General features: G+C 48.6%; 1 protein-coding gene across 2 annotated transcripts in view; it reads right to left on the bottom strand.

Annotated features, from left to right (window-relative positions):
* The window catches only part of HDAC4 (histone deacetylase 4), a 327,955-nt gene that overhangs the window by 281,689 nt on the left and 20,755 nt on the right, over positions 1 to 25,511 (bottom strand). The window lies entirely within an intron of this gene.

Below are 25,511 nucleotides of genomic sequence, written 5' to 3'. Positions count from 1 at the left end.
CGAAATAACGGTGTAAAAGCTTCTCGCTAAGTCTTCGTCCGCGTATTGGCGTCCAAGCCCAAACACGGTCGCCGGGATGGTACTCGACGTAGCGTCGTCGAATGTTGTAATGTCTGCTGTCGGTACTCTACTAGTTCTTGATCCGCAGGCACGCGAGCTGTCTGGCTTCTTCAGCGCGTTGGAAATAGGTGGCGACGTCAAGGTTCTCTTCGTCGGTGACGTGCGGCAGCATGGAGTCGAGAGTTGTCGTCGTGTTTCTGCCGTAAACCAGCTTGAATGGCGTGATCTGTGTTGCTTCTTGCACCACCGTGTTGTAAGCGAAGGTTACGTACGGCAGGATGGCATCACAGGTTTTGTGTTCGACGTCGACGTACTACATTGCTAGCATGTCGGCGAGGGTCTTATTCAGGCGCTCCGTATAAGACCATTCGTCTGAGGGTGATAGGCCGTTGTCCTCCTGTGGCTTGTCTGGCTGAATTGAAGAATGGCTTGGGTAAGTTCCCCTGTAAAGGCCGTTCCTCTGTCGGTGATGAGGAGTTCTGGGTAGCCATGTCGTAGCAGGATGTTCTTGACGAAGAATTTCGTCACTTCTGCTGCACTACGTTTTGCCAGAACTTTCGTTTCAGCGAGGCGAGTGACGTAGTCTGTCCCCACGACGATACACTTATTTCCGGATGTTGACGTCGGAATGGGTCCCAACAAATCCATCCCGATCTGCTGAAATGGTCGGTAAGGAGGCTCGATCGGCTGTAGTAATCCCGCAGGCCTTGTCGGTGAGGTCTTGCATCGCTGACAGTCTCGACATGTCTTGAGGTAACGGGCGACATCGGCGGTCAGGCGCGGCCAGTAATACCTTTCCTGTATCCTCGATATCATCCGGGAATATCCGAGGTGCCCAGCGGTCGGATCGTCATGTACAGGCGTGCAGTACTTCTGGACGCAGCACTGAGGGAACAAGAAGGTAGTTGGCGCGGACTGGTAAGAAGTTCTTCTTTACGCGCGTAGGTTGTTTTGAAGCGAGAACGAAGACAATCCTCGCTTAAATGCCCTGGGGACAACGTGGGCGTTCCCTTATAAATTCTCGACGATGTTCTTTTTAGCTCCGGGTCTACTTGTTGCTATTCAGCGAAGTCTTCCGCGCTTATTATTCAAAGGAAGGCGTCGTCACCCTCGTCATCTTGCGGCGGGTCAATGGGGGCGCGTGATAGGCAATCGGCAGCATATAGTGTTTTCGTCCGGACTTGTAGATTACAGTGAAGTCATATTCTTGCAGTCTAAGGCTCCACCGCGCCAGGCGTTCTGAAGGGTCCTTTAAATTCGCTAGCCAACACAAAGCGTGATGGTCGCTGACTACTTTGAACGGCCTGCCATATAGGTAAGGGCGGAATTTCGCTGCAGCCCAAATGATGGCGAGGCATTCCTTTTCGGTCGTAGAATAATTGCCTTCCGCTTTTGACAGCGACCGGTTAGCGTAAGCTATCACCCGTTCAAGTCCGTCGTTTCTCTGGACTAGGACAGCACCAAGGCCTAAGCTACTGGCGTCAGTGTGGATTTCTTTATCGGCGCCCTCGTCTAAGTGCACAAGTACCGGTGGCGACTGCATGCGTCGTTTGAGTCCTTAAAATGCGTCGGCCTGTGGCGTTTCCCACTTGAACTCGACATCACATTTGATTAGATTTGTCAGCGGCTCAGCGATGCGTGAAAAGTCCTTGACAAAGCACCTGTAGTATATGCCCACATGCCAAGGAATCTACGCACTGCCTCCTTGTCGATGCGCTGCTGGAACTTTGCGATGGCAGCTGTCTTCTGCGGGTCGGGGCGGACTCCAGAGCTGCTGATGACGTGGCCCAAGAACAGCAGCTCGTCGTAAGCGAAGCGGCACTTTTCCGGCTTCAGAGTGAGCCCTGATGATTTGACGGCCTCTAGTACTGTCGCAAGCCACCTAAGGTCCTCGTCAAAATTTTCAGCGAAGTCTCCGACGTCATCCAAGTAAAGAAGACAGGTCTGCCACTTCAATCCTGCTAACACCGTGTCCATGACGTGCTGAAACGTTGCAGGCGCCGAGCACAATTCGAATGGCATGCCCTTGAACTCATAGAGGCCGTCTGGCGTGATGAAGGCGATCTTTTCGCGATCGCTCTTGTTCAGTCGACGATAATCGACGCAGAAACGCAGGGTTCTGTCCTTTTTCTTCACCAAGACTACAGGATATGCCCACGGGCTTTTCAACGCCTGGATGATGTCGTCACGCAGCATTTCGTCGACTTGTTGCCTTATAGCTTCACGTTCTCGCGTCGAAACTCGGTATCTGGCGGAGTGGTCGAGCGCACTCTTCGGTTATTGTGCGACGCTTTGCAACTGGTGTTCGTCGAATGATCGATGACGGCGAAAAGCAGTCTTTGTATCGTCCGAGAAGACTTCTGAGCTGTTGCTGCTGCTTCTTACTCACGGGGAAACTTGTATTTACTCCTCGTCATCTACCAGTCTCGCTTTCCCAGCCAGGCTCCAGCCAGGTAGCCAGTCAAGCTGAGCAATCGTTAACCTCCCTGGCTGTGGTACTTGTGATGAGTCAGTCAAGGGCGACGTTGTGGTGTGGTGGAGTCGCCAATAGCGAAAGAGGTCACGAAATCCGACAGAACGATGGCAGCACCGGACAACAGCGTCGGGCGGAAGACAAAGACGACGACGTTGGCGGGTGGCGGCGCGGGCGATCGGACGAGGGAGAAATAAACGATGACCAACGAGAGACTTGAATGAAATCTGTGTAAAGAGCGCGAGGAGAGAAGAGGAGGACGAACTCGAACGTCGAGAAGAAGGATACTCTTAAGTTATTCATACATTATTTTTATTAATTTCCTCCTGACAATTTTGCCCATTTCAGTATTAACAGAAGTCTCCTAATACCATCCAAACCTTGGCCAATCGCGCGCATTGGGTGTGCGCCGTCATTGAAGGAAAACCAAACCAAACCGAGAGGGAAGATCGCACAGTGCTACCTGTCGTGATACTTCAGTTTGGTGCGGAAGAGTGTGATACTTTGGCTTTCACAGTAACTTGTAGTACATATGGGGAGCGAATAGTAAACGGAGCACGACACGTACCATTTTCTGATCTAGCGCAAACGTAGCCACTGACTCCACTCTTGGACATGACACCCTGCGGTCAACAATCAACAGGCCATGTTCTACGTTCGTTGACCGGCCGCGGTGGGTCAGTAATCTATGATGGTGTTGTCATCAACCACCTGGAAAACAGTCAAACGGTCACTGAACCATCGAGGCCATGCCCTCGTCCATTGCCACACTCCAAAGCCGGACTGCTGGAGACAACAGCGTATATCCCTCAGAATTTTTAAAGCGAATAACTTTCATTGCCTCTTTCGCCCGTTTTTAGGGTTGGCGGCGGTCGGTGGTCGGCGGTCGGAATGGCAATGCCAAGGCGCCGATAGAAAGGGCAAGCGCTCTCGCGCAACAACGTTGTGGGCAGAGGTGGGAATGAGGGGAAGGGAGTGTGGGAGCAGCCCTGTCACTCACTCCGTCGTTCATCGGGTGACTAGAACTTCTAGCCACACTAATCTTTCGTTCGGGCTCTATTCGCCTTATAAAGCCCCTCCTTACACGTTTTCACCGACCAGCGGCGGTTGCGCGTGGATGAAGGAACTTTATTTGCTTACATGGACGATCATCGTTGATGGTTTCCGCACAACTTTTTTTTTTATGCTTGGACCGTATCCACTCACGCCTAGATTGTAAATTTCTGTATGTAAGTGTATACACCGTGTGCGAGGCTTCGTCCCGCCTTTCTATTTTGCACACAGGTACCACATTTTCTTGTTAATAATATTGTTGGAGTCGAGAACGAAACGTGTCGGCTTATCTATACTCAGCCGCCGCAGATCAAACAGTCCATCTATCCATCCATCCATCCATCCATCCATCCGTCGGTCATGTAGCTATGGGATGCTGAAGCCAATCAATCAATCAATCAATCAATCAATCAATCAATCAATCAATCAATCAATCAATCAATCAATCAATCAATAATCTCTTCAGTTCCGTGCAGGTACAGAAAGTGGGAACCCTCGGACGGCTCGCTGGTGCCCGCGACTTTGTCGCACAACCTGACACGCGCGCACCTTATTACTCGGGCGGACGAGTTCGTTCTCATCTCGCGACGGCGCAGACTCAAGAGCGCGAGGCGAGCGGCCAGCGCAGTCGCTTATGCAACCGGCCCGCGCCGGCGCAGCGGAGAAGCCTTCGCCACCGCAGCCGGGCGGGCCACGCCATGTGGCGCTCTCTCCGCTCCGTTTTGCCGCCGTCGTCCCTTCCCGCAACGTTCCCTGCCCGTCCAGCGCGGCATCTCACTACGGCCCCGGAGCAGCAGCGAGACCACGGCGATGAAGAAGGAGAAGGGCTACGGGAGACGGGACTCCATCGTGGCCTCCTTTGTCTCCCTCGCGCGCCCGCCATCTCCCAGGGGTGCCCCGCCCACTTCCGCCCGCGGCGACACAGTCCGTCGCCGGTCGCTCGACCGAGTTCCCGGGAGTCGATGCGCACGAAGAGCGGGACCAGCGCCGCGCGCGATGCGCTATTTTTGGAAACAGAGCGTCCTTTGCAATCCCTCTCCTCTCCTTTCCTCCTGCCTCTTCCGACGAGCCCTCACCCCTTCGGTGTCCCTCGCCCGATAGCCTTGTCGAGGGAGGAACACTGCCGCATCACCTTTCTCGCTGCGGGTGCGCCTTTGCCAATAGGAGCGGCGGTGAGACGTTAAACCGACGGCCCAGTGAAGGGGTCTCTCATTTGTCTGGCCAGCGTACAGTCTTCCGTATATCACCAGATTCCCAACTCCTGCGCTACAAACTATCTCCTTGCTCACAGAAGTCATGCGCCGTGTAATACACGGCCCGATTAGTGACGTGAGTTCAAGAACCCTGGTCTAGTGGAAACTGCAGAAGCCACTGCGAGAGAATGGACTCTCGCGTTCTTTCACAATCGCCGCAAGCACATTGCGCTTGGTGCCAGAATAGAGAGAGAGGGACAGGGACGCAGAATGGCTCGGTCTCTCAAGAGAAGCTGGCTGTAGTAAAATCCCGACGGGAGGTGACTGAATCACTACTCGTGACGCTGTAGGAGCAGGCGGAGGAGCTGGCGAGGCACTGTTCTTCCTATGGCCCTAAGTTCTGTGGCAAAGCTTAATTACGAGGCAAAAAAGAAAGCGTGCCGCGATGCTTGTTTCGTGGCTGGTTAACTACTGGAGGAGAAATAATTGTAGGTACATTACATTATGGGGTTTTACGTGCCAAAACCACTTTCTGATTATGAGGCACGCCGTAGTGGAGGACTCCGGAAATTTTGACCACCTGGGGTTCTTCAACGTGCACCTAAATCTAAGTACACGGGTGTTTTCGCATTTCGCCCCCATCAAAATGCGGCCGCCGTGGCCGGGATTCGATCCCGCGACCTCGTGCTCAGCAGCCCAACACCATAGTCACTGAGCAACCACGGCGGGTGATTGTAGGTGCAGCTTACGCGAGACAGTCACAAGCACACAAACTTGTCGGGAGACAAGCGCATGTTTCATCTTGTACGCTGACTTTTGAGCTCAATGTCGTATTACGCAGCGCTACTGGAAGTCCCCGACGCTTTAAGAACGTGTAAAGGTGGCTTTCCCGTAGTGCGCACCGCTCTAAATATTGACGGCCGACGCATTTTCCGAAAAGCTGATTAATGCTCGACTAATAGGTACATTGTTCTTGCTTTCGTACATTCCTTCTCGTCATATTTAACGCTGGAAAGTAAGATCAGTGCACCAGCTCCCCAGTAATTATCACTTTAACAATTAGTGTGCTGGCCCAATATTTCGGGGAATTTGCTCTTTACGGGAAAGCCAGTTTATCCCCATGGATACTAATGAATCTACGAAGGTCAGCAGCCCTGCCTCGCACGTGATTTTTGGGCTCATGCGCGTGTGCGAAAGACGGTGCTAAATAGAGCTGGCGGTCGCAGTATATTTATGCGTAAATAATACTGTGAATGGAACTGGCGAACTGTGAACCGACTTTATGTTGCATTTCAGTTGCAGTTGCAGTTTATTATCCATTGAATGGGGCCAGATGAAATCTCCAGGGGGCTCGATAAAGACCAAGAGGCCCTATAAAGTGTCCAATATAGGACAGCAGTCCGAAAGTAGTGTCAATCTTTCAGCCGTTTCAGCCTGATTAATATTTCTGTTTAGAGTTACACACAGTCACCCATTCGCAAACCGCGCGGGAAGCGTCACTAAGTAAGTTCGCGAGCATAAGTGGATGTCAATACTCGTCGCTCTAATTAAAGCGCTACCCAGTAGTCAAGAACCATTTATTCTCTCCTCCCCGAATAGGTGCACGTAAACAGGCAGCCAAATAAAGCGTACTTATGCATTTTTAGACGTCAGACATCTGTCTGTCTGTCTGTCTGTCTGTCTGTCTGTCTGTCTGTCTGTCTGTCTGTCTCTGTCTGTCTGTCTGTCTGTCTGTCTGTCTGTCTGTCTGTCTGTCTGTCTGTCTCGCTTTGGCGTAGCAAGCTCCTAGAGTGAACCCATGCATACACTACAAACTGGCCCACCTTATACTTGACGAAATGCGGGTACAGCCACTCCGCCAAATGAAGCCTACGCTTCACGCGCGCTTCCTCCTCCACCAGCATCGTTCTGAAGGACGTCGCCCTGGGAAACGGGAGGTGAAAGAGGAGGGGGAAGGACGCGCAACCATGGCAACGTCCGCCCCCTCCCTTCCGCGCCGAACGGCGCGCTGCGCAGAGCACGGCGATGGATAACTCGATCGCGAACTGGACGGCGAGCAGAAGGACGGATAAGAAACATCGAAGAAGAACAACAAGAAGAGGAAAATGGCTACCGCCGGGCACACTCGACAGCCTTTCGCAAATGGAGAAGTACGCGGGAGAACATGCCCAGGAAGGCGAATTCGCGGGCGGCTGAGCAGAAGACAGACAGACACTGGTGCGCCGTGTGATCTGGAGCACAACCTCCGCGAACAGCTTGGAAATATCGCAGCACGACAGCGCCAAGGAAACCGAATGAGCATTATAAGAGCTCTGTCAGGGACATCTACGTTTCACCATATAGTATGAGTGTACGTTCGCCGCTGACTAACGGATTGACTGATTGCTGAATGACAAATAGATAATGAACGAGAAGAGAGAAACCAAGGGGCCCAATTTCTGTTGCTCACAACCATACGAAGCCAAGGAAAGCATATGGGATATTATCTGTAGTTTTAATTTGAAGTCTAGAAATTATAAGCTAATAGGAAACAAACGTGGACGAAAAAAAACAACTTGCCACCGGAGGGAACCGAACCCAGAAGTTTCGCATTACGCGTGCGTTGCGCTACCAATAGTACCATAGCGGCGGCTGTTCCCAGTATTTATGTATGTGTACAAGATCTAACACGGGGAGTGTTAGTCAGCGCCACTCATGGTCATGGCGGCAGATGTGGAACTTCCTTTTGACTGATGACGTCCAAGAGTACGTAACCTTTTAGTAGGCGGCAGCTGACCAATCGGTGGGCAGATCTTGCAGTTAGATTTCGGTTTAGATAGATAGATAGATAGATAGATAGATAGATAGATAGATAGATAGATAGATAGATAGATAGATAGATAGATAGATAGATAGATAGATAGATAGATAGATAGATAGATAGATAGATAGATAGATAGATAGATAGATAGATAGATAGATAGATAGATAGATAGATAGATAGATAGATAGATAGATAGATAGATAGATAGATAGATAGATAGATAGATAGATAGATAGATAGATAGATAGATAGATAGATAGATAGATAGATAGATAGATAGATAGATAGATAGATAGATAGATAGATAGATAGATAGATAGATAGATAGATAGATAGATAGATAGATAGATAGATAGATAGATAGATAGATAGATAGATAGATAGATAGATAGATAGATAGATAGATAGATAGATAGATAGATAGATAGATAGATAGATAGATAGATAGATAGATAGATAGATAGATAGATAGATAGATAGATAGATAGATAGATAGATAGATAGATAGATAGATAGATAGATAGATAGATAGATAGATAGATAGATAGATAGATAGATAGATAGATAGATAGATAGATAGATAGATAGATAGATAGATAGATAGATAGATAGATAGATAGATAGATAGATAGATAGATAGATAGATAGATAGATAGATAGATAGATAGATAGATAGATAGATAGATAGATAGATAGATAGATAGATAGATAGATAGATAGATAGATAGATAGATAGATAGATAGATAGATAGATAGATAGATAGATAGATAGATAGATAGATAGATAGATAGATAGATAGATAGATAGATAGATAGATAGATAGATAGATAGATAGATAGATAGATAGATAGATAGATAGATAGATAGATAGATAGATAGATAGATAGATAGATAGATAGATAGATAGATAGATAGATAGATAGATAGATAGATAGATAGATAGATAGATAGATAGATAGATAGATAGATAGATAGATAGATAGATAGATAGATAGATAGATAGATAGATAGATAGATAGATAGATAGATAGATAGATAGATAGATAGATAGATAGATAGATAGATATTCTGTTGACTTCGGAAGAGTCGCAACGTTCATCGCCACCGTTTCCGCAACAGTAAAATGACGATGGGACATAACACACACAAGAAGAGCGCTGGTAGCTGGGAGCTAGTGTACCAAGAGTACCAAGAGGCTATAGCCTCTTGGTACTCGAAGAGAAGATGAAAATGAGCCGCTAAATACAGGAACAGAAAGAATGACTTGATTTGCCGAAATATGATGAACTCGTCTCGAGAGTGAAAGCGAAACTATACCTCTAGGATAAACAACAAGAAATTACACTGCCGAATTAGAAATGAAGCAGCAGCTGCGCCACTCTAATCAGCAAATTACTGTTACTACTTCGGAAATCCTTGTGGGGTTACGGGTTTGATCCGCGGACAGCCGCTGACGTCACGTCAACTACAGCATGTGTTTCTTTTTATGCGGAACTGTTTATTTTAAGATAAGCTGTCACATCTGGGCCCCTGTCGTTTTTGCAGATAGGAGACGTAGCTAGGCGGCCATTAGAACAGCCAGAAATTTTTCGACGACAATTTATCTATTTACATCAAAATTTGCCGATCCACTTCTTAATCATTCAATCATTACATTGTTTACAAGAGTTTTGCAGAAGTTCTACTCACATATTAGTGGTATGTTTGAGAGCCATATAAAATATGCCAATATTTTTTTCGCTTGAGATGTACTATTAAATACAATTTACAGAATGGTGATATCGTTTTCTTTTACTGCTGAGTTAACTTCATAGTTCAGTCTTCTGAAAATTTGCGTTATTTAACAATATTTATCAAATAAAATGGCGACCTAAATCAAAACTTCGCTACATACGGTCACTAGATTGTAACATTTTCTTTTAAATGCAACAAACCCCATCAAATATGGTGAAGTGTTTGCCGAGAAAGACGACTTCTCCATTCCCCTGTATTTATATAGGAGCACCCGAGCTAAAGCTATTCCACTGAAAAGTTGGAAAGTGCTCGTGCAAGCTATAGCATGTGAGACGTCGCTTCGCGCGCTAGATGCCATCGCCTATAGCGCCCCACGTCAATTTCACTAGCCGGGCCGTAAGTTCTGTTCTTGTCGTCGTCGTTGTTGTTGTTGTTGTTGTTCAATGACATGGCGCAACCCACTCAGGAAGATCGGCCATAAATCGGTCGATGCAATTAAGGGTTAAACAATAAGACTAATTTTCAGGAATACGATTTCAATAACAACTGGTAATCTGAACTTGCATGAATTAAAATTTATGCGATATAGATACGAACTGCATTGCAGCTACATATTACACAATACAAAATTTGAATTACAAAGAAATAATGAAAGACAATATTTTGGCATTGAATTCTTTTCTGTCTTGATTGCAGAAGGCTTCACAACCGTCCCTTTGGCTAAAACCCAGTTCTGTAGCACCAAAGTAAGGTACCACTGGGAGAGTCAACGTCGAGTGAAGTTCACGTAATGGTTCCTCCAACAATCTATTCTATTTCAACCTTAAAACAGCGACATACCAAAAAGAAATGTTCTAGAGATTCGCCGTCATAGCAGCAATATGACACAATGGTGATATCACCAGACCAGACCCGTGAATGTAGAAGTTGAGTGGGCGGAATCGTCAACGTAGTTTCGCAAGCAACACTTCCTGTTACGGGACACGTTCGGCCAACGAAACACGGATTAATGTTGGTTCGGCCTCGGCATTCGCTGACGGTCTCTCGTCATACTGGGGCGCTGTGGCGCGTTTCTACGATGTCGAGCATGTCGTGTCGTGTTGTTGAACACGTTTTAGTGTTGAATAATAGTACCGGATACACTGCGCGTCAGGCGCGTCGCATAATTATGCAAAATTATACGCGCGCATCTTATAGCTGAAGACGAAGAAAAAAAGGTTACGAGACACGTTCCAGCGAGTCACGGTACGCGTCCCAAAAGCTTTTACTGATGAGACGCATATATATATATATATATATATACGGGTTAACGGGAGCATAAAAGGGCGCTACGAGGTGGTTTTCTTCAGCTCTCATCTATGTGTATTAGAATTAGAGGAACGGCAATATCAACAAGCCGAAAAAGAAAGCCAGGCGAAAGAAAGAAAGCACACGGTATGGACCTTTAATGAAAACAATTTTGATAGACAAATGATAAACAAGTGTGTGTGTTTCGTAAGACTTCTTTCTCTTTTTTTTATTCCCCGCAAGCTCATAACCCGTTAGAGTAAACCGCACGAGTAGAAAAGCATGAGAATGTCGCGAGCGTACTCGGCAAAACCGGAGAACGCGACGCACGAAAGACGGCCGGACGTGCGCCATGGAGAGTCGACGAAGACGCTCCTCGCAAGGGCGAACTGTGCGCGTCTTACGTAACCGAGGCTTCCGACGAGAAACGCGAGAACCGACAAGGTAGCTATATATATGAACGTTCGCCAAATGAATGGCGCCGTGCAATGGAAGACGAACGAGCTGAACAAGATCAACGCGCTCCGTGCTCAATAATGCAACTTTCTAAAAGCGAACTGGCATGCAGGAACGACGTCAAGCTCGCTCGAAATGGGCGACACAAGGATGTTAAAGAGGCTAGTCGTATGTACGGTTCACGGAGCCACATATCCAGTGACGAGCATTCGTTTCTATATATAAAGGACCTTTGGAAGTATCCGCAAAATTTAAGGCGAAGAAGCGCTTTGCGTAAGCGGCTTCGCATGACTCTATTTACGGCTCTATCCGACAGAATTTCCTAGAAAGATCTCGCGTCTACGATTGGCTCAGTAATAAAAACGGCACGATCGATGCCTTTTTCACAGCAGAGTGTAGCGTATGCGTCAGAGGATGGTGCAGCATAGGCGAGCTGGAATTTGTTCATCTTCGTTAAGTCATCTTTATCGACAACATTTCGGTACTTAATTCTGGTCCGCCTTCCTCCTAACGCAGCTACTGCTTTAAGACACGTCAAGTCGAACCACTTGGAGCGGCTTCGCGTCCTTCCGACATATCTTTTTACGCGCAAGCGTACATACCCCGCCTGCGAAAACGGCGGGATTGGGTGCATCGCCACGAGGGAAGCGAGAGCCGGAGGAGGAAGGCACGTGGAGGTGCAAAGAGAATCGCGCGCCGGGGTAAGTACGCACGATTGCGCTGAGCGCGCTAGGGTGCCTCCATGCGACGCTTCTCAAGAGCGGGAGGCAGCGCCGACATCGAGGCGCCCTAAAGCGCGCTAAAGCCCCTCAAAGAGCGCGAGGCAAAGCAGCGCCACCTAGGCGGCGTTGAGCGAAGCAGGGAAGGAGAAAGCAGGTGAAACGTAGCGGAAGAGGCGCTGGATTTACCTCCCCTGGTAGTCGCTACGGGTTATGTGTGCGCTATGGACGTACCGGGCTCGTCTCGTGACTGAGAGGGTTCACATACTCACTCCCGCACCTTTGTTTCACTGAACACAAACAAAGGAGGGGGGCTTCGTAGACTGGCCCTGGCCCAGGGGTTGGGCACGCTTGACTCAAGTTTGCGCGTCTTGGTTCCTGGAATGACCCAGCAGTTAGCTGGGGCGTCCGTCAGACGACCGTGGCAGTTACCAGAGTCCGTGAGGGAATGCCGTAGAACACCCTTTCCAGGAGTCTTCGTGCTCCCTTCGTCCGTGAAGGCGACAGTGAACCAGCTTACTCGGTCCGCCAAACGTGTCTTGCTTTGCGGGCGCCGGTAGGCTGTCCGTAGGGGACGCACTGTCAGCTTCACGAAGCGATTCGTCGCAAGTAGAATCTTATCGTTACCTTAGCATCACAATCAATAGCAAATTAATTTGGGTTGATAACAATATTACAAAGATCACGGCCGGCGCTTCAGGTACACTTGGTTTTATCAGAACACTTCCCACTTCCCCCGCTAACATACGAAAACTGGCATATGAAACTTTTGTCCGCAGTAGGCTTGAATATGCATCCGTGATCTGGAGTACTCATCAGTCCTACCATATCAACATGCTTGAATCCTTCCAGAACCGTGCAGCACGCTTCATATCGTCGACATACGTCTTTCATTCCAGCGTAAGCTCCATTAAAGCATCACTTGGCCTCACCTCCTAACCTCTCAGAGGAAAGTTGCGCGCCTGTGTTTATTCCATAAGTTATATTTCAATTTCCCCTATCTGCGTGGTTCCTCCTATTCGTACATCGCTCCGCCTATTGATTTCAAATAGCGTCCAACGACTTCATGGCTCCACTAATGCTTTTAACAAGTCCTTCTTCCCGACTGCAATTGAAGAATGGAACCTGCTGCCCGATTCGCTAACTAATCAAATACCTAAACTAAATATCTATCTAAACTAAACAAATACCTGGGCGTTATTCTTACATCTGATTTAAGCTGGGCCATGCATGTTGAGCATATTACTAACAAGGCAATACAAAAACTTGGCTTTTTAAAGCGCCGTCTGTACCTTGCAAACAGTGACACAAGACTTCGTGCATACATTTCCCTTATCAGAACAGCACTCGATTACGCCTCAATTATTTGGAACCCTCACACAGCTAACCTTTCTGATTGCATCGAATCAATTCAAAATAAGGCTGCCCGCTCTATTTCGCGCTCCTACCCTCCATATCAAAGTGTGTCGGCGTTAAAGCAGACCCTTAATCTTCCGGATCTTGACACACGACGGAAATATTTCCGTCTGTCTTTCTTTTCACTCCCTTTACTATTGCGCTTCATCTTTTTCATATGCTTCCATCTTACCCGCCAATTATCTGTCCACTCGCAATGACCATGTATGCAAAGTGTCTCCCATATTTGCTGGGACCAGAATATTCGAAAATTCCCCTTTGGTGTTATCAGTGAATGAATGGAACGCCCTACCCCAAGATATTGTAACAATCACTGACCCGTCTGCCTTCCAATCAGCCCTGCGCACATTTTCAAATGTATAAAATGTTCAGCTGCCACTTCTTGACTGGCCTGTTATATATACGCATAAAAATTTAAATGTACATTTTCCCCACACCCACCTGCCACTTGTGCCTTGTTGAAAAGTGCCATGTACAGCAAAGGTGAATTGTACCATGTACTCTCACCCCAATTTCCTTTCGTTTTTTTTATTCTCTTTCTTTACGAAGTGTAACTTTTACAGAAATCTGCGCTTGATTGTTGCCTTCAGTCGTTTTTATTACGTTGAAATATAATGTGTGAATTGTATCCCCCCCCCCCTATGTAATGCTTCTCGGGGCCTTTAGGGTGTTGAAAATTAAAAAAAATAAATAAATAAATAAATAATAATGAGCACGACGCGAAAGGTTTAAGACGATGTTAAATCATCTGGGTTGACATGTTCTTCTTGCTCCAATTTGTGTTCATATGAAATTTTACACTTTTTCCTGTATTAGGTTTTTTTTGTTTTCTTCCCCTGTAACCATTGTGTACTCGCCCTGCTGCCCTAACCATTCGCCAACGTGTGTGGCGCTTGTGGCATAAAGGCAATATTGACAAGCACAGTTTTAACTATCGCGTTCTTTGCTACTTTTTATGTCCCTGTGTTGCATTGTTATATTTTATGACCTTTGTTTTTATTATCTACCTTGTATACGCCCCCCCCCCCCCTTATGTAATATCCCGACAGGGACCTTTAAGGGGCAATAAATGATGATGATGATGATGATGATGATGATGATGATGATGATGATGATGATGATGGACTAGGATAGGCTAGAAGATCACTAGTCCCGATCGTAACAGCCATCAAACCGCCGACACAGTGGAAACGTCAGGCTGATTTCTGCAGGTATCAATATCATCGATTTATTTATTGATTGTGTAACTGAAAATGTTGGTAACAATAATTTCGTCGTCCTCTTTCTCGACAACTTTTCATTGCTGCCTGAATGAAAGGATGACACGAAGGTAAGAGAACGCTCACTATGCGTATATACCGGGTGTTTATTATTATTTCTTTAGCTGCACCAAATTTTTTAAAAATTGAAGGACGCTTAAGCTTCGCCTTCAAGAGTGGAACGCGATAGCGTTATCGCACCCCGTTCGCACCACCCACTCATTCGCTCGGCATGCTCTTGAGTCACACAAAGACATAGTTTTCATATACAACACTTCTAAGTCCACAACACAACTTTTTTCTAATTATTTGTTCCAGGAGCACCACCTAGTCGCATGACTCATCGCCAGCAGCACGGCACACATCGCAGGGGATGCTTTCCCACCAGACGCGCTACGGCACAGCGATCACGTCAGAGGCATCCCGAATCGGACGCTGCACCTAGGAATCGCGCTGTGAGCGGAAAGAGGAGCCGCGTCGCCTAAACACGAGGGTTCGAGTGACGCACGCTGGAAGTTGGAAGGGGAGAGAGCGAGAAAACTTATTAAACGCAAGGGTGTTGGGGCATCCTCGCACCCGTCCCTGCACGGCCCCAATGCGCTCAAACGAGACGAAGGGAAGAAGCGGGCGAGTGGCGCGCCACCTGTCGAGGCAGCGCCGTACATATATATATATATATATATATATATATATATATATATATATATATATATATATATATATATATATATATATATATATATATATATATAGTTACATTACGGCACATAAATCGGTTTAGGAATTGTAGCCGGTGGGTCCGCAATTCATTCTGGTGTGCACTTGGAATGGATTCTCGGGATTACACCAGCTTCAAGATATTTTTCAGTGTCCGCCGAAATGCATCGGCGGACACAGTTACTTTCGTGCTTCAATGCATAAGATTTCGTTTTCCTTCAAAAAATAAGTAGTACAACAGAGCATTTTTCGCCGCAAGTTTGAAGCAGCATATCTACAATTCGTACATGAAATATGTGATGTAAAGCAAATAATTTAAAAGTTATTTGGCGTAATCATGCTAATTATTCAGTTAAGCATGTTGATTTCTTGTAGAAGTATTGGCCGCCTCATCAAGTCATTTACATCAAGGGTTATAACTGTGCTATCTGCCACAGGCAATTTCAAAAAAGATTGGTGTAGCTTAAAAAAAACCTCAGTGGCCTTCCACTCTGTGAAGAAAGTGTTGCGGCTTAGGGTGGTGTTATGGCAAGGAATCCACAAAGCCCATCGACTGCTATGTCAGGTTGTAGAAAATGAAGGAAAAGGGTTCATTTGCTTAGTTACACGGCTCCAGTTACCGATGGCCACTCCAGCGGGAGCAAGTTAAACGTCCGATTTCGTATCAGAACCCTCTGACCGTACTGCTCGAAAAGTATCCGCTTTTATTACCGTCGTCATCCCTAGGCGAGTCGACTAGAGAATCTAAAGACTGTCCTGCAGCAAATCACAATCGTCGACTCTGTTGTAATACCACGCCCATGCTCGCAACACACCACAGTAACTCCGCCTCCGAAGCCCGATGGTTTGGAATATGTGGCAAGAAAGCAACCTGCGACTCCCAGGTCGTCGTCGTTGTTCCTCCCCCCCCTCCCCCTTTTCATCCTTCGCTCAGGCTGCTAGGTAATGGTGCGGTGACGGCCTTTTGTGGGACCCCTCAAGAGTCGGTGTCCACGCTGCGTTGACCTCTGGATAGGCGCTGATGGATTGGTGGTGGTTTGACTCGTGGCAAACGTCTAATTAACAGCGACTTCCAGGTCATCGTCGTTGTTCCCTCCTTTTCATGCTTCGCTCAGGCTGCTAGGTTATGGTGCAGTGACGGCCTTTTGTGGGAACCGTCAAGAGTCGGTGTCCACGCTGCGTTGACCTCTGGACAGGCGCTGATGGATTGGTGGTGGTTTGACTCGTTTCAAACGTCTAATGAACGCATTCGTGATGTTCAGACGTAACAAAGGAAGACAAGCGAAGCCGTGTATTTGAGCCCCTTAATGGCGAACTGCACCTCTTTGTGCTTCAATTTTAAATGCTTACCCAACGATAATCCTGCCCGTCCGTCACTAAGACGAACGCAATGGCTTATATGCCCCCTGCACAATGGCTCCTACCCCCGTAAGCAAGCAAAAAATGCAATGGCTCATACCCACGTAAGGCAGAGGCTACAAGCTCTCAGCAAAGTGAAGCGAATTCATTGAAATCACCCATACAACACACAGAACCGCATACGTTTCAATAAAACACAAGCTCAAAACAAGCACCCGAACCATCAGTAAATCCTTGCATACCCCCCTTCACCCCCCCCCCCCCCCCTCAGCAAATGTAGTGGTGTTTTTGCAACAGCTTCGCTGGAAATCCACATTGATAAGGACCGATATGAGTTGATAATAGGATCATGTTTGATAGGTTGATAACGACCAATGAGGATTGATAATGGTTTATACTGGTCGGATCAAGTTTCATAACATTGATAATGACACCGGGCTGCATGGAAATGAGCAAGTGGCACGATGCTTACGCATAGTTAGACAACTTCCAAAGGAGTTTCTGCGTGAACTGTTTATGCGACTGCCGTCGTACGCTCTAAAACACCGGCCTATGTCAAGGCTATGACTACGCATTTCCTCCTGACAAAAATCCGACCGGATTATTGGCGCATATGCACTACACTCTAGCTCAGTAGTTCCTTTTAGCACTGTGGCGGCTACATGAACTCTTAGCCAACAGGAAGGCCGAATGCCCTTCGAGTTGTGCTCATCCATGCCGCGTCGTCTGCTCAGCGTCTGCTTGCCACCCTCTTGGTACATGCTCCATAGTTGGTGGACTGGCTGAACAAAAAATTTTTTTGACGCCGTAACCATAAGCTGCGTTTACACGCATGCGACAGCGGGGCTTCGCTTCTCTTGTACGCTTCCCCTGCAGTTAACTTGCGGCCTTCTAGGAACGGAGTAAGGGATGCTAACCTGCGCCACAGCGTCCGCTCGGCGTCTACTTGGCGTTTGCTCGCTACCGTCGTCACGTACCATATTAGAATAAATAAATAAATTATGGGGTTTTACGTGCCAAAACCACTTTCTGATTATGAGGCACGCCGTAGTGGGGGACTCCGGAAATTTCGACCACCCGGGGTTCTTTAACGTGCACCTAAATATAAGTACACGGGTGTTTTCGCATTTCGCCCCCATCGAAATGCGGCCGCCGTGGCCGGGATTCGATCCCGCGACCTCGTGCTCAGCAGCCTAACACCATAGCCACTGAGCAACCACGGCAGGTGCGCGGTAGCAAATTATTCACGCAGTGAACAATTAGGCCTTTCTAGCGTTCCACATTGTCAACGCATCACCAATGCTAATGCTGTGGCGTCATCTGCTAACTAGAAATCAGACCAGTTTTGCGGCTCGGCGATGTGTCTCTAGCTAGTCCTAGCAATCTTAGCAGCATGAAAACAAACAGCCCATCTCAAAAATTATCTAATTAAGACGTATCTAATGCTTTGACCTCAGCTTGAGATAGGAATTACCGAAGACAAATTCTGCTACTTGTTTCTTGCTGTCAGAGCAGAGAGCCAGTAACAAGTGCGAATTCGGATCGAAGCGCGTGATCGGCGCTGTATGGATGCTGCCATGTTGCTAGGTAATCACGATAAGATTGGCGATTACGGTTACCGGCGGTAACTTCCACAGAGATTCATTCACTGTATACGACGTGCATAGGCAAAGGTCCTAACCTGTCACGTATCATTGTACCGTACAACGTAGCAAAAAAAAAAAAAAAAAATACAACTCTCTAAGATATACCCAATAATCTGCCAGTTACGCCCAGAACTATACACCGCTGCGATAGTACATTAGCAGACAGCTGTACGAAGTAAGGACAGTAGTTTTATCAGCCATATAAACTTATAAACATTCGCATACTGACTAAATTAACAAGCATGGTGTGACGCGCGCACAAGAAAGCAAGAACCCATGTCATTCGATGACTGCTGAACCTCGCTGTCGGAACGCTGAAGTGAGGAAGCGCGGCAGCTGCAGCGAGCGAATCAACCGTCGTACTGCCTCTCGCTTCAACGCGAACTGAGGGGACAAAACAGCGCACACGAAGCCACCAGCACTCGGCGCGCACTCGGTCCCATCGCAGATTGCTTTCAAGATAGGGCCAGCGCGGCCGCGCCATACGCAGAAGCCGCCGCAGTAGAACGCTCCCCCCCCCCCCCTTGCCCGGTGCCTTGCGCGCGACGAAAGACGGCGCGCTTTCTCTCCGCTTTTATCCCGCGCGCGCGCGAGATTGAGCCGCACCGTATGCTGTATGTGACAGCGAAAGTGCGCGAGATTGAGCCGCCACAGTCGGCTCCCCGTCGCACGCTTTTACTCTCGCATACAGCATACGGCGCGCGGCGACGATGTTATCGCCCTTGGACTTTGTACGGAACAACAAGGTGAAGGCGACAGCAGAAATGCGCGTGGAGTTTCCCTATAATTGCTAACGCAATAATAAATGCCAACTCTAGCCATTTAGAACATCATTTGCAAGCGATGCACCAATCACAGACTCGAATGAAGGAGAACAGAGAGATTCAGCGCAAGGGTGAGGAAGACGACGCAACGAACATTGAGTGTCGCTACCTTGGAAACTTCTGTTACCTAGGGACCCCAAATTTTTGCTGAGATGCTGAGAGTGGGACGGTCAGAGAACTCCACCAGATGGTGGTGTCGTCCGCGCATCATCTCGGCGGAGCACTTCGGCAGGAGGTCGGAACGGCGGCCGGCATGACCCTTTTCCGGTGCAGCCATAAAAAGTAATAATAGTGCGATCAGCTTTGAAGATGCACGGAGAGTTCGCGCCGCGTATTCAGTTCCTTCACGCGAGTGCTCTCGCGCCCGTCGCGGCTCAGGCGCTTGGCGCGCGCCGCACTTTCGCTCGCTTAAAACGTGCCATGCAGTGACGACGCATTTTCGCCAGATGCGGACTCACCGCCACGTCCGACATACCTATGACGCCTGGTAGCCTTCGGAGTGCGCTGTTTAAACGCACATAAGCACTGGTTTCGCGTGCTTGCTATCGCTGTCATTGCGTCGCTCTTCGAGCGAAACTGTATTAATAAAAAGTCGTGTACATTTGCGGATTTACGACTAAAATTCATCTATCAATTATACCATGGTCATTTCCAAATAGCACGTTCTCATTACCTGCAAGATCCTCCAAAACGTTCAACCAGACTTAATCACTCCAAAACCATCTATCTTCCCCCAAGTCGTGTTAATGTTCACAAGCATTCCCTTTTTCCGTCGGCCATTTCCCAGTGGAACAAGTTAACTAACAATATTGTGTGTTGCAATAACATCGACTCTTCTATTAACTGCATTCAGTGTATTGACTTGTCATCATGATTTTTTTTTCATTGCATCTCTGTACCACTCCTGCACGGGCCGTGAAGGGCCTGCAGTATATTCAAATAAAAAAAAAATTTGTATTTGTGCATGCGCAACGAAGCCGCCAACTGCTTCTTAGAATGCACGTTTCACTTTCGTGTTATGACCAGTTCCTCTGAAAGAGGGAGAAAACATTTTCGCCTTTCCCTGATCAAATCCTAGACTGTCGTTCCAGTCTCTCCCATTTAAGGGAGATCGTTTCCCACTTGAAGTACCTTGAGGAGAAGCAGCAGATAGTCATTCCTAACGATGCCATGTTCGGCAAACCGAGCCCAAACCTGCCCACGTGCTTTCCTCCGCCGAACTATTCTTCTCAGGTCTCCGGCACTCGCGAATTCCGCATGAAAATGAACCGCACCCACGACGACGACGCGTCCCTGACCCAGTTCGATCGGGGGAGGCCCGCTGAGCGGTTTTTACCGCGATTTCTCCACTGTTTTCGCTCTTTCGCGCGTGCGCGTCCGCTGGCCGTTTTGCCTCGTTCGCGGAATAAACGGGAAAGGGGGTAGGACGGGATCGCGCGCAGAGGGCTGGCCCTAACTGTGTCCGTAAGTGCGGCTGAAGAAAGGATGTCGAAAAGCACTGCACGTGGCAGCGAGCAAAACGTTCGCTGCGCTGTGCTCCACTAGATGACGATATGGCTGCCATAGCCCACTCTCCAGCACACTCCTCTACTGCTCCTCTAGCCACCATACACCTACCGCCCTTCCACCAACCGGCCCGGACCCGGGGCACAATAAAAGCCACGCCCTTCAAAGCGCCATTAACTGCGGGCAAGGAAGTAAGAAAAGCGGCCCACACAGTTAACGAGCTAAGTGGGAGGGACGGCGCGATGGCAGGTAGAGAGGAAGGGGGCGTCAGAAAGGAAGGAGAGGATAAGACGAAAACAGAGAAAGGGAGTTGGAGGAAATCAGATGGAAGGGGTGGGGGGTGCTGAAATGGCGGCAGAGTAATGTAGCGGTAGGTGCATGAGCTGCGAAGCGTGTCAATTCTACCTCGTGGCTCTTGGCAAAACGATACAACGCCTCACGGGAAAGGAATGACACACTTACCTACATGACACGTGGCGGGTATACCTAATTGCGGCTTGTAAATAAAGAGCAGTCAATGCTGTTATGCGCGCCAAATATGCATTGGGTCGTTTGGGATCTGAGCTGAGCCGTGGTGAAGGGCTCGTGCATAACTCGGAGAACCAGGTTCTTACGCATCCCCAAATATCCCGATACACCACCGTCCCTATATAGAAGTATGCTGCGAATGTGTTAATGTGATAAGTTTCTTAGTCCAAGAGGGTGATTTTGATGAAGCAACTCAGGCTAAGGCATAGAGGAAGGTATCGAGCACCTTTTGCTTCGGCCACGGCCATGGCGAACAACAGGCCGGCGAAGAGCGTCTTGATCTCAGGATGGCAGAAAATATGACAGCTCTTATCACACGCGTCCCCGTGCGCGCTCTACTCGAGCACTGAAGAGCTAGAATAAGTCGCTGCACTGGTGTGATGGCTGTGGAAATGCATGAAGGACAATACCAAAGTCAAGGAGTGAAACAATATGGTGCAGATTCCACACACTGTGGGAATTGAGTGAGCAAGACGATGACGTCCGTGACGACGATAGCGTAATAGCGATGGCAGGACAACCAAAAGGAGTTGTACTCTGGCGAAAAAAAAAAAAGACATCGTGTTGTGAGATTGATCACACTCTCGAGTAAAGAACGGTGAGGAAGAAACGTTCTTCACTGGTCCGCAAAGAAACTTATGAAAGCGACTGCTTTTATTTAGTATGCAAGTCTTAAGCAGCTCTGCAAGCAGTGTGATTTGATCAAGCTTGAGAAGAGAAATGTGGCGTTAGCTTGAGCGATGCCGTGACTGCATGATGTTAGATATGGAGCTGTTTCCTGCGCCTACTTCGAGTTCCCCCGGACCACTTCGAATCGCGCCACTGCTACGTAAGGAATGCAGAAGCATGGATGACACATTCCTGAGGCAAGACACGTACAAACAAGTTGGCGGCCCCCACTTCGTGTGCTCCGCGGTAGCTATTCTCTGTTTGACTCTTCCAGAAAACGAGGGGATAGCCCGGCACTGTTGAAAGTAAAGTGGGTGCCAAACCAAGACGGCGGTATTGTGCCGGGACGGCCTGACGGCGGTAATGCGCCGTGACAACCGGACGGCTGTGATGTACCGGGAAGGCCCAAGCGTCCCCCTTCTTCGCCTTTGAAGAAGGCATTTGCCACCACAGCGGGGCCGCACCACCGGGAGCAGGTGAGCCCTCGGACAATGGAGCCCAATCGTCCTCCTTCTCCGCCTTTGAAGAGAGCATTGCATCACAGCAAGGCAAGACCGCGGGGAGCCGCCGGGTGTGACATCACCGCACGGGCGCCTACCATTGGCCGAAGGCGGCGTCATCTGAGCGGGCTCTCCCATTGGTCGAACATGACGCGACTTCCAGTGCTCGAAGGGTTTAAAAGAAGCATTCCAGAGAGACCAGAGCATTCCCTGATTCACCTCTCTTGAACTTCTTGCCGCGGGCCGCAGCGTCCGAGTTGCTGCCGGCCCGTAATGACTGTACGACTGTTACTTGACTCTCACCTCTCTGTATATAATGTAAAATAAACCTTCCCAAGTTTGTTTTTCATCCCGAAGTCCGTCCTCCAACCCCTACAATGAGGAGCCAATCTCGGCGCACTCTCTTTGCCTGTATATGCGCCAGCAACAGCTTCGTGTTTAAATACCAAGAGGACGAAATATTTCTCTTGCGTATGCTATATGTACTTAAAACAACGAACATGCACTGCAGATATTTCGCGTACATATGACGCCGAAATTTAACATTTTTACTGAACTGTGGAATTAATTGTGGACGAGAGCAACGAATATCGTATTTAATAAAGGAAAAATTAAAGCGGAGTAAAAGACAACTCGTCACCTGTGCGAAGCAAACCACCGCACGAAGCGCTCGCTGCTCCCAGTTCTGCGTGAGCCATATACGGCCACTGCAGCCCCTCCATCTACTTTCTTGGATATTTGTGCATGTCTACTAAATGTGGACCTACGAGTGTTAGCCAGCGCCATTAAATGTCATGAAGGGGTGTGTGGAACATCCTTTCAGCCGCAAGCGTCATGTAGAATACGTAATCTTATACGGGAAGACAACTGGCTAATAAAGCTTCGTATATTCTACCCAAGGCATTTATTTGGGCACTCGTGCCACAGTCGAGATCCTCACTAACAATGAATGACCTGAATAGGTGGAAACTTACGGCTCAAGTTCTGAGAGAGGATGCGTTAGTTTCGGAGCAGAACGCTTTTTACTTGAATTGCGTGGGAGTTGAAATGACAAAACGCTTGCAGCGCTCCTGATGGTGAAGCACAGCTCGCAGATGTGTTAAAACGTTCAGACGTATTCAGTAACACCGCCTCTATAGTGCATCCGCATGTCGTAAAACCAGGCTTTGGCCGTGAGTTCCGGTCTGCTACAGGCGATTTCACCAAAGGCTAAAGGTGCGACTATATTGGTACGCAATTGTCGTCAACGTGGGATTTACGGGACGGCCTGTAATAGCGGTGATTAGAGCTCGATTTACACGACAGACCAAATCCTGCAGACGAGCATGACGTGGCCTTCAGCCGCAACGAATTGCACCGCCAGCAGCGCATAGCTGCTTCGTCCTTGTGTGGGGCGTGATTGGACGGCACTGAGCCACCGAATTTGGTCCGTCGTGTGAGTCCAGCTTAAGCAGCTACGCAGGTGAACGTCTTCGCCATGTATTCTCGCCCTAAACAGTGCATGCATTGTAGGAGTTGAGGAAATCCCACCGCTGCCACCAGTTGTAGCATTTGGGGGCGATCCCACCGCTAGCAACCAGTTGTAGGAGTTGAGGAAATCCCACCGCTGGCGCCAGTTGTAGGAGTTGAGGAGGAAATCGAGATGAAAAACTTGGGAGGTTTATTTTACATTATGTACAGTGAGGGTCAATGAACAGTCTTAGAGTCATTACGGGCCGGCAGCAACTCGGACGCTGCGGCCCGTCGCAAGAAGTTCGAAAGAGATGAATCAAGGGATGCTCTGGAATCCTCTCCTGCTGCTCCCGGTCTGCGTCTTTTAAGCCCTTCGGTGTCTTGGCTTAAAACGACGTTCGGCCAATGGGCGAGCCCGCTCAGATGACGCCATTTTCGACCAATGGTAGGCGCCCGTGCGATGGTGTCATACCCGGCGAAGAAAGTCGCCGCTTGGTCCCCCTGCGGTCTTGCCTTGCTGACTTACAACTCGCCGTCACAATAGCCAGGTGGGGGCGACGGCGGACCAAGGCGGGCAGAATTTCACGGTGTCTTACTTCTCCCTGCGGTCTTGCCTCGCTGGCTTGCAACGCGTCGGCACAATGGGCGTATGGGGGCTACGCTGCCAGGCCTCCCGGTACATCACAGCCGTCTTGCTTCGGGACCCACTTTACTTGCAACAGTGCCGGGCTATCCCCTCGCTTTCTGGAAGAGTCAAGCATTGGATAGCTCCACCGGCGGCGTACGAAGTGGGGGCCTTCAACTTGTTTGCACGTGCCCGCCTCTGGAATGTGGCATCCGTGTTTCTGCGCTCCTCAATGAGCTGTGGTGCGATTTGATGTGGTCTGGGGAACTCGAAGTAGGCTCAGGAAACGGCCCCGTATCTAACAGCATGAAGGTGTACTCTATATACTGCGCCATGTCCGCACTGTAACGAGGATCAAATTGTGTTCCGTGCGACTGATTAAGAGTGGAAGCTGTACGTACGCAGAGAAGAATATGTGTCCTGAGGAGGAGGCTGGGGCGGCGCGCCAAAAATACGCCGGAAATGCGCTTCGTGTCGTTATAGCACCGTTGTATGGCCGCGTTTCGCGCCTCGTGGAAGGGTTAACACGGCGTGACTGGGCGCGAAGTTCCTAGTAACAGCTCGATGTTGACACTAAAATGGCCTACAGTAGGTCGCTCTCGAGAATGCTTAGTGCGGCAGAGTTCGTCTTTGAGTAACGAAGCGAGCATTGTCTACATCAAGCGGATTAGCAACATGCAACGCCTGAACCACAGAAAACAAGAACCTTTAGGCGGTTCTTCTAGTCAGTGCACCCGGATCTGGCAACACAGCGTGCTACCTGGAGCAGACGTCGCCGCGTCAAGCCTTTCTTCTCTCCGACCTTTTCTGATCGCTTAGTCCCTTTACCCTCATCAGCGATAGCTATATTCATAGAGATCCAGTTTATCTGCTCCGGATGCGCCCCGTACTCCCGACCGGCAGTCAATTCGATTGTCGTCGTCTGGTCGACTGGCCGTAGGTAATCGAGCACAAAACGGTGAAAAGGCCTCGTTGAGGTTTCGGCCGACCTGTCACAGAATGTCGTTCAAATCAGTAGAAGAACAGTTAGTAATGTCTCATGAGAACGCATAAGTGAAGCCGAGAGTTGAAATCAGCATTTCGTGATGCACACTTCACCATCATCATCATCACCGGCTCAGCTGAAAGACGGTTGTTGTTCTCCTGAGTGGGTGTGGCGCATACCACAGTGGGGGATTGGCCATGAATCGGATCGTTAAGTTAGGTGTATAAAAAACAAGGGAGTTAACAA

Source organism: Dermacentor andersoni, chromosome 2 (genome assembly GCF_023375885.2).
Source record: "Dermacentor andersoni chromosome 2, qqDerAnde1_hic_scaffold, whole genome shotgun sequence".
In the NCBI taxonomy this organism is placed as follows: Eukaryota; Metazoa; Arthropoda; class Arachnida; order Ixodida; family Ixodidae; genus Dermacentor; species Dermacentor andersoni.
This window is presented reverse-complemented; position numbering and strand designations above follow the sequence as displayed.